Source organism: Cupressus sempervirens, chromosome 2 (genome assembly GCF_028749045.1).
Source record: "Cupressus sempervirens isolate cs-2001-9-10 chromosome 2, ASM2874904v1, whole genome shotgun sequence".
NCBI classification, from domain to species: Eukaryota; Viridiplantae; Streptophyta; class Pinopsida; order Cupressales; family Cupressaceae; genus Cupressus; species Cupressus sempervirens.
The window spans coordinates 315422888-315436706 of record NC_143119.1 but is presented as its reverse complement, the minus strand read 5'-3'; the positions used below and the strand labels follow the sequence as shown (position 1 = coordinate 315436706).

Sequence of the window (13819 nt, the reverse complement as noted above, 5' to 3'; positions counted from 1 at the left end):
ACTTATTTTCTTAATATTGGTAGAGTTTAGCATTTGGTAGGGAAGTAGTTTGTGTACGAAGATGCTACCATTGGATAAATGCAATAGATGACTATGATATTTGGATAAGGGATTATTGAGGATGACTCTATATCTAGCAAAAAAGGCCTTAAAAATAAATATCTTTCTCAAGGCTATTTAGAAAGACACTCAAGATGTATTTGATCCATTGTAGAACCATGACAAAATCTATGATAGGCTGATCATGAATGCGGAGATAGATAGAGATGAGAATATAGATATAAATCACAGGGAAAGACACATAATTCAGTTGATGAGGGAATGGATCAAGAATCCTTTTAACCTTGACCTTGTTCCATGGGTTGTTAACCTTTAAGCCATATCATGCCCAATTAAGGGTAAAGGTGCAAAAGTTATAGTACTAATTTTTCTTGCTGAATTCCTAGTTAGGACAGAAATGGTGCATCAATATGAGAGGGATGTTGAGTACTTTAGGGTAGATAAAGGGAATAATAAGAGGAAAAGAGAGTCCCCAAAGTGAGTTGATCCTAAAACTGAAGAGCTTCAAGATGAAGAGGTGGCTCAATCCCAAGATAATGAACAAGTGCCCTCACCTAGACAAGAACAAGAACATGAGATGGAAGAAGAAGCACAAGAAGCATTACCAATTGGTCTAGAGTAAGAAGCCTCCCCTATAGTTTTCAAGAAGGCTAAGGTTGAGCCTATAGTGAAAAAGATAAGAAGAGGGAAGTTATAGAAGAAAGTCATTCCTATCCCTCAAATTCTAGAGACCATCCTTGAGGCAAATGTAGGAGAAGATGAAGATGAAGAGGATAATCTCCCTTTGAGTCAAATGACTCATTTAGCTGAGGCTATAGTAGAAGAGAGGAGGAGGATCTTGGCCATAATGCCGCCATCCATTTCTAGAAAATCTACTTGGGTTACAACTCCATAAGATGAGCAACAACAATGGATCAAAGAATAGGAAGGGCAAGAAATAGATGCTTTTGACATTATTGATTTCTAATTTATGCCAGTAGTAACTAAGATGGTGGGAGATAAAATATGAGATACACCTACAAATGAACCCTTGGGAGAGGATTGGAACTAAATTTCACCTCTACCATAAGGGCCTCTAGGCATACCACCACCACCATCTCAGGCTCTCTCATTCTTTGATAAAGGATCAGTCATTCCTCTCCCTCCTATCACTGATGAAGAAAAACAAGTAGTGGATGAATAAGAGAACAAATAGATACCATATCAAAGGAGGAGAAAATAGCTGTACAACCTAAGCCAAATTCTCAATATACAGAAGTAAGGACTTTGGCTACAATAGATACGAGGAATCTCAATATAGATCTCTCTCAGAAGGAGAAGACTCTAGAAAGGAGTAATAAGGGAAAAGGGCTAGTAGTGAAAACCTCCTCTTCAGCCAAAAACATGTCTCCCATGGGCACTACACTAGCTTGGATAAAGAGGGAGGTTATGGTTTGATAGAAAAGGCAATTGGACTTGAGTGTAGAGGAGGGAATGGATGAGCTAGTGAAAGCCATCAAGAAGCCTGAGCCACCTATGAGTGATGCATGAACATTGGCCTTCGTAATGAAGAAATAAGATCAAGACTTTCTTATACATATTTCTATTCCCCCTACACATGTTGACACTAAGGAGTTGACCCCTAAAGAACATCAAATCAGGGAGGTTCTACTAATGAGAACCACAATAGATACAACCAAGGTATTAATCACTATAGGTATAAAGGAAGTGTTTAAACACATGGATGAAGATGAGTTTTAGTTGATAATGCTAAGGAGACAAAATGAGCTTATGAGAGACTATTTAACCTTGATAATCTAGAGATTACTCTTGCTATAACACTAGAAAGGAGAGATAAGAAGAGTGTACAAATAGATTCATTTTTTGGTGCATGTCAAAAATGACATGACAATTTTGACGATAAAGGTGTATAGATTATACAGGCTAATTTCAACCTATTGCACCATGTTTAGTCTAGTACATAAAAGTTGGTGTCTATATTGAACTTGGATTTTGGGCTATTGGATAAGGTACATACCTGGGGAAAGGGCCTCCAAGCACTTCAAGTAATAAAGGGTCAAAGGCATCATACACTAATGGAGGTGTACTTTGTTGAGGAACTAGATCAATTAGAGGATTGGATTGAGAAGATAGTGGCTAGTAATTAAGTAATGGAGACATTACATGAGGGTATACAAAATATGAGAGATCAAACACAAGAGCAAATTTTGGAAGCTGAGAAGTATTACAACAATGCCTCCCTTGATATTTTTGAAGATGAGTCAAAGATTAAACTCATTCCAATGTAGTCATTTTTCTAAAAAATTCTAAAAAACCTTTGAAGATGCTTCATCAAAAGAAGATACCAGACATGCATTTAGGACCGAAGAGGCATTGTTGGAGCTAGACACTAATCTTGGATTTTGTGGATATTCAGATGGAGGTTAGCAATTACTAACAAACAATAAAAGATAAGGAAAACAGTTTAGATTTTCCAAATTCTACCCAAGTGATGGAGATTATATAGAAATTCAAGAGAAAACATCCAAACATCACTCTAGTATAAAGGGGAAGAAAATCAAGAAGCTAGAAATTTAGTTTGGATAGTTGGGAAATTTTTTGATTTTTTGAACCTACTACCAAGGTGTGCTTTTCATAGAGATGCACTAACAATTTTGAAAAAGTAATAGTGCATCAATAGTTAACTACTAGTTGCTATTTTAAGAGAATTTCATGCACTAGAAATGCAATTTGATGGAAGTTCAACTCCTAGAAACATTCAAAGAAGGCCAAGCTTCCATTTTTAGAGCTTCCAATGACTCTTAGATCCTCTTGTAGCTTCCTTCTTCTTATCTACTTCTTCTTTCATTGTTTTAATTCATGTAAAGGCTCATGCACCCATTAATTGATATAAACAAGGCTGGAGTCCTACTTAGCACCATTTAGAAAGTTAGTTTGTATATAATTAGCTTTTTTTAATTAAGTTTAAGCATATATTTGCATTAAGTGATCTCTCACTCTAAACACAAATTAAGGAGATGATTTATTATAAATACTTGGATGTAGTATGTACTCAACGCCATTATTTTGATGTAAGAATATATGCTATTGGTGCTTTCATTTTGAGTGTAGTTATTCTTGCCAGAGTGTGTTATTTTTGTGAATTCTTGTTCATGAATAATAATGGAGACAATGGTTTTGTTGTACTAATTTGATTGTGTGATCTTTTAGTTCTAGTGTTTAGCATGTGTTGATGAATTCTGTTGACATACCAAGTTGGAGAAGAGATCACCCTACTATTCCTACATAGCTTCTTGTCTTGCATGAGCATACTTTTTGTGACCTTGCAATTTGATGAGAAGTGAAACATCTTTTGGTTTTTACTAAGTTCCCATCGATGATTGTATTAGTGGATTTGAGGAAACACTGCTCCTATTTTCATTAGTTTCCTACCTAATATTTTTGATGATTTAACTAGCATACATTTTGTTATCATGGTTTATGTCCATTAGGAATTTCCCTTTCAAGTTATTTGCTTTCATTTCTTGTTACCTTATCTTTGTTATTCACGTTGCTAACACTTGGTTAAATTAGGAATTCATATAGTTGCATTGTTAGATTGAATTCATCATAAAAATAAATAAATACCAAAAATATATATCTTTTGTGGTTATCTTTTGAGACAACAGGAAGATTGATTATCTTATCCAAATTGCTCAGAACCATCAAAGGCCTCCTTGTGAACAAACACATTTATCTTCAACTGAGTGGATTTCAGTAGGTCGTAAGATTGTCTAGAACTTTGGAGTTGATCTTAGATTATATTTTCAAGAGAGGAATTTGAAAGGATTCTTGTTGTTAAGCATAGTACAAATGACAACTCAACAGGTTGCTGGGAGGTGACCTTTATCCCATCTTGCCTTGCATTAGGTGGTATAAATGAGTTTCCTTGTTGGTAAAGTTTGGGATTGTGTGGAACCTTTTTGAGATTGGTTGTAGGGTGGAAAAACTAGTTTGGCATATAACTTATAGAGGGTTATGATTCTTATAGGAACTATTTGTTAGAAATAGTTTATACTAAAAATGGGTGGGGGGGGGTAGGGTGAATCCATATTTTACATACTTTTTCTCATGACTAAATATTGTTAATTATTTTATGACATTCATATGAAAGTAAACCAATAATGCTAAATAGTAAATAAATCCATACATAAAGAGAACTAATAAAACCATATTTTGTTAAGTAGGGAAAACCTAGACAAGGGAAAACCCCGGTGGGGATGGTACCCACAAAATGATCCACTAAACAAAAGTATCATGTTAGGGATGTTGACCCTATTAGGAGTCTATGAAATACATATAGTGTGTCAGTCCTTGTTAGAGGACTAGGTTCTATTAAAATCCTCAACCATGTTAGGAGCTGGTATTACAAAATGTATGCAAGATGAGCCCACTTCTTAAACATGCAATTATACAATGTACTTCTTATATACAAAAGAGATAAATACAAAAACCTCTTTTACTGTTGTCTAATATACTTCACATATCTTTGATTTTCATGCTATATACCTCTCATAGACTTCACATAAGATCACATAACATATCTAACACATTCACATATTACACATATTACCACACTACTTAGCATAATTGGATCTTTTACTTATACCTTTCTTTTTTTACAAAACTTGCTATGTTGGCCTTCAAGCATTCACATGATTGACATATTAAAAAATTAATTCTTGCTAATTTAGGGTTAACATCTAGGATTTCATCCATAATTAATAAAGTAATTATGTTTTGACCAAAATAATTCCTTAATCTATAAATACCAAATTATTGATGTGCTTTGTTATGCTCTCTTCATAGCCTTTATTGATGATGTTGTACTATTTGTACCATAATGCACTCTTGCACATGTCATTATAACACTCTTTACTATCTTTATTCAAGTTCCAACATGCCCAAAATATATTTGTAGACTCTACATACCAAGACTATCTATGTACTACTAGTAAGATTATCTAATACTTAAACAATTTTCTATATCTAACTGTGAGACCGTTATCTGTATATTATGTCCTCTCATCCTGAGATATATGTTTCCATAAATGAAAACTCTAACTTATCCTACTTATCCTTATTTACAAGAATATCCTCTTTTTAATTGAGCATAACATATGGGAAAACATGCTAAGTCCCAAAATGTTGTACAAAAAGTTTTCTTCAAAATTGGCCTTCAAAAGTTGACAAAACTTAAAAAAATCAAAACTTGTGGATCATTACATTTAAAACCATCTTTCCTTATAACTCCTAATATTTTATAATACTACTCTCCCTTAGAATATTATTATTACTCCCCCTTACATTATACTCAATACAATTTTCTTATACTTATCTCAACCTTTGACATCAACAACAAAGGTGTCAAAACTTATATACATGTCAAAATTTTGAGTTATCTTTTCTAGCTTAACTTGTTATGAAATCAGAAAAATCAGTCCTTAACCTCTCAAGATTATTCTTCCAAGTATTCCTCATGAGCTCAGTGGTGCTCAAAAGTGCACACAGTGCATAGGACACTACCTCAACTACATTCAAGTCAATATAAGAAAATTTGTCATAAGAAGTCTTTGCAATAAGATGCTATTCTAATCACTTTTGTAGTATATCGATATTCAATGATAGATTTTCTCTAAATATAGAGAACCTTTTGGTTACCCTTGCATAGTTCAGTTCCATGATTCTGATGGCATCATGAACCTTTGATACCCTAGCCTCAACATTCTCAATGTTTGCATTAGGCTAATCCAATCTATCTATGAGTCCTTGGAGCTCACTCATCCATATTGAGAATTAATAATTAATATCTTTCAAGTAGATGTAGGACATAGCACATTATCCATATAAATTCTCCACTTCTTCTTAACAATTCCTTAACTCCTTTATGCAAACATGTAATGTCTGCAGATCACTGTGCATATTTGTGAAAATTGTTTCAAATAGTTGTTCATCATGCTTTTTTTGTACCTGAATTGATGCAATTTCTAATAGGGTGGTAAACTCTGCATCAAATAGTTTCACCACTTCTCTTTCTTTTTGCTGCAAATTTGGACCTGTCACCTTCGAAGTGAATGTGTTCTACAATCTTTCCAAAACATCTCCTAAGGTTCTTTCTAGAGTTCTCACTATCTTGTTCTCTTCTAATAACTTTCTCAAGGAAGATATGAGACCTTTTTGGTCATCATCATCATCCGATGCTACTAATAGTATAGGTAACAAGGGTGATTTATCTTTCATAGGAGTAGCTAGCAATATATCTCTTCATGATAAAATATTACCTTGTCCACCTCTACAATCAATAACTTAAGTTGTACTTGAAATGAAGACTCTTGCATCACAATCCTCCAATCATGCTTCATTTTCTCCTTAGTTTCCTTTCCTTTCCTTTTCTTCTTCTCTTCTTCTTGTTTTTTTTGTCTCTTCTACTTTTCTTTTATCCTCTTCTTCTTTTCTTTTCTCTGCTTCCCCCTCCTTCTTCTTTTATTTTTCTTTTTCTTCCTATTTTCTCTTCATTTTTTCATCTTCTTTCTTCTTCTTTTCATCTTATACTCTTTTATTTTCCTTTTCTTCACTCTCTCTTCTTCTTTCTTCTTCTTTCCTCTTATCCTCCTCCTCTTTTCTTTTATTCCCCACTTTCTCTTTCTTTCTTCTCTCTTCTTCTATATTTTCTTCCTCATTTGTGCTGTAGTATCTAGTTATATTGCCAACAATGTTAGGTGCATAGTCCTTAAAAATATTTTCTTTGATATCAATAATTATTTGAGTACTATTTACTTGCATGGTTTTAATACCAATTGAGACACATAAAGATGAATCTAGCATCTGGGTGTCCTTGACTTCCATTGATGCTAGTTTAGATATACTCTATTCAATTTAAATAGAGATTTCTCCCCCTAACTTCACACTCTTCTCTATAGTACTAGGTACATAAGTCATGTATCTAACAATGGCTTCCTTTGTCTTTTTATTCACTTCTTCATTATTTCCCCCCATTAAGAGAATGTATCTTCTCTTGTTATAAACCAAGGGCTCAATACCCTTTATTACTATACTCATGTATTCATCATTATTAACTTCACAAAAATTCTTTATTAGATTTTCTCTAATTCTTTTGTCTTCATCAACAACTGTTCTTCTCCTATTTAGAAGCCTATTATACAGATCTTGTGGAATGTTTATTTGAATGTCCTTGACTATTTTTCTCTTTAAAATCATGTTCCTAACTACAAGATTTTCTAACTCTAATTTCTCCATATTATTATACAAGCTATAATACTTGTTCAACTGAATACAATTATCACTATCAATTATTTGAATATTTAGGTTCTCTACCTTGGGTTTCCAAGCCTTCTTGCTAGTTGTCGTTCTTCCTTTTGAAACTTCCTTTTTGGTAGGTTTGTCCTCTATTTCATATTCTTCATTAGATTTATACTCAATCATTTGTAATTTTTTTCTTCTTTTTCTTGGTCCGCTAGACTATTGTTAGAGTCTTTTTCTTGATGGAGATCCAATAGGTTCTGTCTTAACCTTAGAAAGTCTTACAAACTCCCCTGCCATTGAATTTTATTCAACAATGGTAACTTCTTTTTCATATTTCCTTGACTAAATAGGTTGTAAAATACTAGGTTGTACTTGTGAAACTATGACATGATGGGCAGTAGGGATCTAACTAGATGGCCCTACTATTGTAACACCTTGTATAGTCCTATCATTGTAAGAGGTGTAGCTACCAATACCTTTTTTTTTCCACTTTCCTTCATTTCCAAGGTAATAAATTTAACTTCATTAAAGTCTTCTCTGGTCATAGCAAATTTCTTCAAAATTTCTTTAATCTATTTGTATACCTTCTTCTTAATGTATTTGCTATGTAGTTCACTTTGAAATTCTCCAATATTTTCATCAAAAGTACCCCATCTAGGGAATTCCTCATCTCTATTAGGCTCTAAGATGATCTTCTCATAAATTTCTATTTGTTCTTTTCTTATTTGATAGCCCATAGGGTCTATGAGCTTAAATCTAGGTTCTTGCTTCCATATAGGTGACATTAGTTTCAACCATGAAATATATGTCATCTTTGTAGTTCTCTACTAGTGAGGGAGGAATTCTATATCTCTTTTTCATTTTTTAATGGAAACTCTTCATCATCTTTGTTATGTCCTCAATATTCCTTTCCTTTGGCTATCTTCTATAGTGGTAAGTAATTAGGTTAATTTTGCACTTATTTCTATTCCACTCATACTTTGGCATACCCAAAAACTTTTTAATAACTTAAAACTATTTAACACATATTGAGTTTCTCCTTCTTTATTACCATCAGATATGTTGCATGGATGAATCCAATAGGTAGAGAATTTACTCTTGAACTATGGTTCATCTTATACCCTATAATTTTGCTGATGAGTTTTACATTCTCCTCCATTATTAAGTCAATTCTCATATTTCTCCTATCCAACTTAGTCTTCAGTTAGTTTCAACCATATTCTTTACATTCTTTTTGTTCATTGGATAGCCGCCTTCATTGCTCAATCTAGTAAGCCTATGGATCATGCCATTTTTAATCATAATAGGAATATCTCCCATCCAAAACATTCCCTTATGAATTCTATTAAAGATGATTATAGTCCATTCATGTTTATCAAACTCCATATAAAACATGTGTATGATAAAATTTAACTATTATAATTGTTGAAACTCTTGCTTCAAAGACAAATCATTGTTATATACCACATCCAAGTCCTTGTGAATGTCACTATCACCAATAGTCTCAAATTTGCAATGAATATATGCCCTTACATCCTCCACATGCAATATATTTGGTGGAACTTGCAAAAATGATCCCAAAGGATCATCTTCCAATGATATAAATGGGTGTTTCTTGAATTTTTATCATGACCTCTCATTAACATCAATCACAATAGGGTTCGCCATCACCTTGATGTAAAACACTTCACAAATTTACATTGTAAACTTGAACAATACTTGATTTGTGCATAACTAGGCCTTCCTTTACTTTGCACTTGAAAATACTTTAATCCGCCTTCAACTTGTTGTCAAATCACTCTCAATTTCTCCTTAATTCTTCACATGATTAAATGGCACATGAAATATTATTCACATCCTTTACATCCTTTCATATTGAACTTTGCATTGATTGCACAACTACTCAATTCCTAAAAAGTTGATCCAAAATATCACTAAAATTGTTTCCATTCATACATCTTCATGAAATCTCTAAATGACTTGTGCTCTTAAATAGAGCTATCTTACAATCTTCTTTTCCTTTTGCCAACTTCACAACTTCTAACTCAATCTCTAATCCCTATTTTGTCTTTTTGGTGCTTTGTCTTCAACAAGAAAGTGCTTAATTCAAATAATATGAATAACACACAATGGGTGAATTCAATCTCTCACTAGGTGCATCAAAATACTACTCTTATAATACCACATGTGAACTTGATGAATCTTTAGCCTTCACATATACCTCCTTGAATTCTTCAACATGTTCTTTGAGTGCATCTTTCTGACTGCTATTGGCCTTGTTATTCCTCCTATCATTTTTCTTGTTGTTCCTTTTGAAGTTTGGGATCCTATTTATGTTCCTAATATCCATTCTTCAAAATCTTTAAATGTGACCAAAGTTATTTCATAACTGACATACATGTGTACTCGTTCTTAGATTAGGTCCATTCTGATTGATTGGTGCTCTACAATTCCCTGCAATGTGTTCAAAGTGGCTACTCTTGTAACTCACAATATTTTTCCTTGTTTGATTAGCTCCATCTCCTTCATTAGATCTACTTGAGGATCTCCTTCTTTCATTACCTAAAAGGTTAGTATCCCTAAACATTCTACTATTTCCATTATTACTATCAAACTTAGGTTTCCTACAATCAACTACTTCATGACCAAAGCCATGACAATTATAATAATGGTAATTACTAATAAGTTTTAAAAAATTACCTATACAATCTCTCTTAATATGGCCAACTTAATTACATATAAAGCATCTACCATTGAATTCATATCTTACTTCTTTAGGTGGTTCAACTTGCTCTATTTGTTTGGGTTCATTAAATTTCTTAGGTGGACTTTGTTGCTCAACTTCTTTAGGTACATCATCAGATTTACTTGACTCAATTTAATTTAGACCATTTTTCTTAGGTTCTAGGGTTTCAACAATTAGATCTGGTTCTTTTCTAGTTTCAGATTTCTTTGCTTATTCTAATGAGATATCCAAGACCTATCTTATCATAAGGAGATATATGATAGAAGAGTTATCCATCAATTTGCTCACTACTATAATATAGCTTTTCTAATTTTTGCTTAGCTTGGGCCAATTCTCCTTTCACAATAATATTTTACTTCTCAAGTTTTGCATACTCTATTTTGATAAAATCAAGTTTTGATGTCACTTTTGTAAGATGGGATCTTATATATTCATTGTTAGATTTTAGATCTAATTTAGGCTTGCTACCATCCTTGTTTAGACTCAATTTTAGTTTGAAAATCTTCAACTCATGTTTCAAAATCTCATTTTCTTTCTTTAAGGTTGCTACCTCATTAATATCACTAGTCTTCTCTCTAGGTTCTTTTCTAGTTTTGAGATGATCAATCTTATCTTTCAGTTTCCCAATATAATCTTTAGAATCTTCGTACCTCTCTTTTAGGTTGTCTCTTTCTTTAGTAAGATGATTGATCTTCTCAAGAGCTTCATCAATATTCTCGTTTAACTATTCTATATTCATAGGGATCTTAGTCAACTTGTTAAGCCTCCTATGAGTAATTGGGATCTGTTACTAATTCTTAGAAATAGGTAATACTGAGAGTGGGGTGAATCAATATTTTACAAAATTTTTCCCATAATTGAATATTATTAAATACTTTATAACATGCATATGAAAGTAAACCAACAATGATGAACAATAAATAAATCCATACATAAAGAAAACTCATAACACCATATTTTATTAACTAGGGAAATCCTGGCCAAGGGAAAAACTTGTTGGGGATGGTACCCACAAAATGATCCACTAAATAAAAGTATCCTATTAAGCATGTTGACACTGTTCGAAGTCTATGAAGTACATATAGTGTCTTGATCCTTGTTTGTGGACTATGCCCTCTTATAAGGGTGAATGCAAAAAGTTGGGTCACAATTCTACAAAAGTCAAATCTGCAGAATGAGACCTCTTAAAAATGGGTACCCAATTTTAAAAAATGGGCACCCATTTTTGGCTCGGGTACCTGACCCTAAATTTAAAAAATGGGCACCCATTTTAAAAAAATTAAAAATTTGAATTTTTTAGAAGCGGGTACCCATTTTTTAAAAGTAAAAAATGGGTAGTCGTTTCTAAAAAAATTAATTTTTTATGTTTTGGGGGGACTTCACATGCCGCTTTTAGTTTTCCTAAATGGGTACCCATTTTTTGAATTTAAAATAACAGGTGCCCATTTCTTACAACATGAGGTAGGATTTCTTTTTCCTATGTCAGATTTTGGTTTGGGACAGGCTTGGTGAGACAAAGCCTATGCCTTGGCCTCTCAAGATTTAGCTAAGGCATTGAACTGACAAATTCATGCCTTGCCATAATTTTTAGAGGGTCTTCTCGATCAAATTTTTTTACAAAACAAAAACCCATTAGAGCTCTCATTGTCCTGATTTTAGAAATATAAATTTTATAGTGTTATGATTTTATTTACTATTTTTACATTATTTTTTAATCAAAGGTGGTAACTGTTGTGTTCTCCACAACACACACCCCATTCCTTACTAGGAATGGGGACCCCCTATCTTTTTTCGACTCTCGGACTCATAGTTCAGGAGTTGGGGAAATAAATTTTAGTTAAGGTATTTTAGAGTCAAAAAAAAAAGAAAAAAAAAAGAAAAAAAAAGAAAAAAAAGAAAAAAAAAATCAAAGTCAATCTCGCGCACGTGCATCAAAGCATGACGTGCTTTGCAAAAGAGAGAGAGGGTTATAAAACCCTCCCTCCCCTTCTTGACTTGCTCATTCTTTTTGTAGGAGCAAGGAGGGAGAGGTATAGAGACCCCCCCCTACCTCGATTTTTTTTCTTTCATTATCAAACATGTGTGCGTGCACACACATGGGAGGCAACACGTGGCTCGCGCTACGCACGTGGAAGCGCTGCCCAGCACTGCAGTGCTACGTGCACCCAAAAGAGCTGTGTGGCAAGGCTCATGTTGCACGTGCCCTTTGGGATGTGCGTGGCCACCACTGCCGTGCCCCTTTTGGGCGCACAGTGCAACCCTGCTCGCCACCACTGCGCCCCTTTTGGGCGCGCGACATAACACTATGCATGCCCTTTGGGCCATGTGTGGCCTCCTCCACTACACACGCCCTTTGGGACGCACATGGTGGCACTTGTGCCCCCTCTTTTGGGCATTCATAAGGCTCACACTGCCCTCATACAAACTCTAGCTGCATGCACTGCTCCGCCTTTGCCCATACACTTTTTTTTTTATAATTTAATTTTAGTTTAAATTAGTTTTAAGAAAAAAAAAATTAAAAAAGAAAACCAAAAATAAATAAGTTCCCTTGGGGAACGTTTTTTTTCTTTTACATTTTTTTTTTCAAATATATATCCAATAATTAATCATATTTTTTTTCTTTTTTTTTCGTGACACACAAGTAATATAAATGGCTTCCACATCTAGATCAGCAAAAAAATCAGTTGTGTACGAGTTCCAAGGCATAACCTCAAAATCATGATTGCACGATGAATACTCTGAGATCAAAGACATAGAACTTGGACACATGGACTTGGGAGAGTTCTTGAGAGTTTGTAACAACCCAACTGAAAGATCATCTTTGAGATCCACCCTAATCTATTTTGGATTGGGACCGTGTAGTCAGCTAAATTGATTATGACCCTATCTCGGCATTTTGTTCTTGATGAAAGGGTGGTAAATAGCATCACTGGGGAAGTGGTCTTGGATCTACAACTTGATAATATCGAGAGGGTTTTTCATCTACCTAGAGTTGATCAGTTCATCAGGCTTTCATATGAAGCAACTGAGAGGAGGCATAAGGATCATTACCAGGAGGCTATTGACATCATATATTCCTCATACTTCAATGAGAAACCACCTTGAGGGAAGACAATCAACAAAGTAGATATGACTCGAGGATACATGAAGGATGAAATTGGATATTCAGTCATTCTCCTGAGCAGAGCTATGGGATTTCCTGCAGTAGATCATCTTGCTCCATTCATGGTCAACTTCATTGAGACCATCAGACACACAAAGATGCCATTGGATTGGGCCACCACACTTAGTGAGAACTTGTGTGACCAGCTGTAGACAGTAAATGATAAGAAGAAGTTCTACATTACTTCTTATGTGGTATATCTACTTGTAGCAAGGGCCACTGACCATCCCAAGTTGTACAAGAAGGGTAGTATGTAGGATCCTAATGCATGGCCATATATAGTCTATCCTCAGCTAGTTAAGAAGAAGTTCTCACCGCAAAGCAAGGAGTATAGAATTGTGAATGATGCCTCCATCTTTGCCATCATTCGATTCATCAAAGGGGATTATGGAAATAGATTATCTGATAAGGCTAAGACACAGATTATAGCTCTTGGTGCATATTTCATCTAGTTTCGAACATTAACATACATTTAGGTTGGTGGAGCATCCATCAATCCAAAGAAACTCCCAAGGTACCCAAGTGACAAGTTGGTTTTAATGGAAATT

At 34.1% G+C, this 13819-nt stretch overlaps 1 pseudogene; it reads right to left on the bottom strand.

The window, feature by feature from the left end:
• Positions 1 to 12433, bottom strand: part of LOC149572371 (uncharacterized) — a 71040-nt pseudogene extending 58607 nt beyond the window's left edge.
• Positions 12434 to 13819: the final 1386 nt, after the last annotated feature.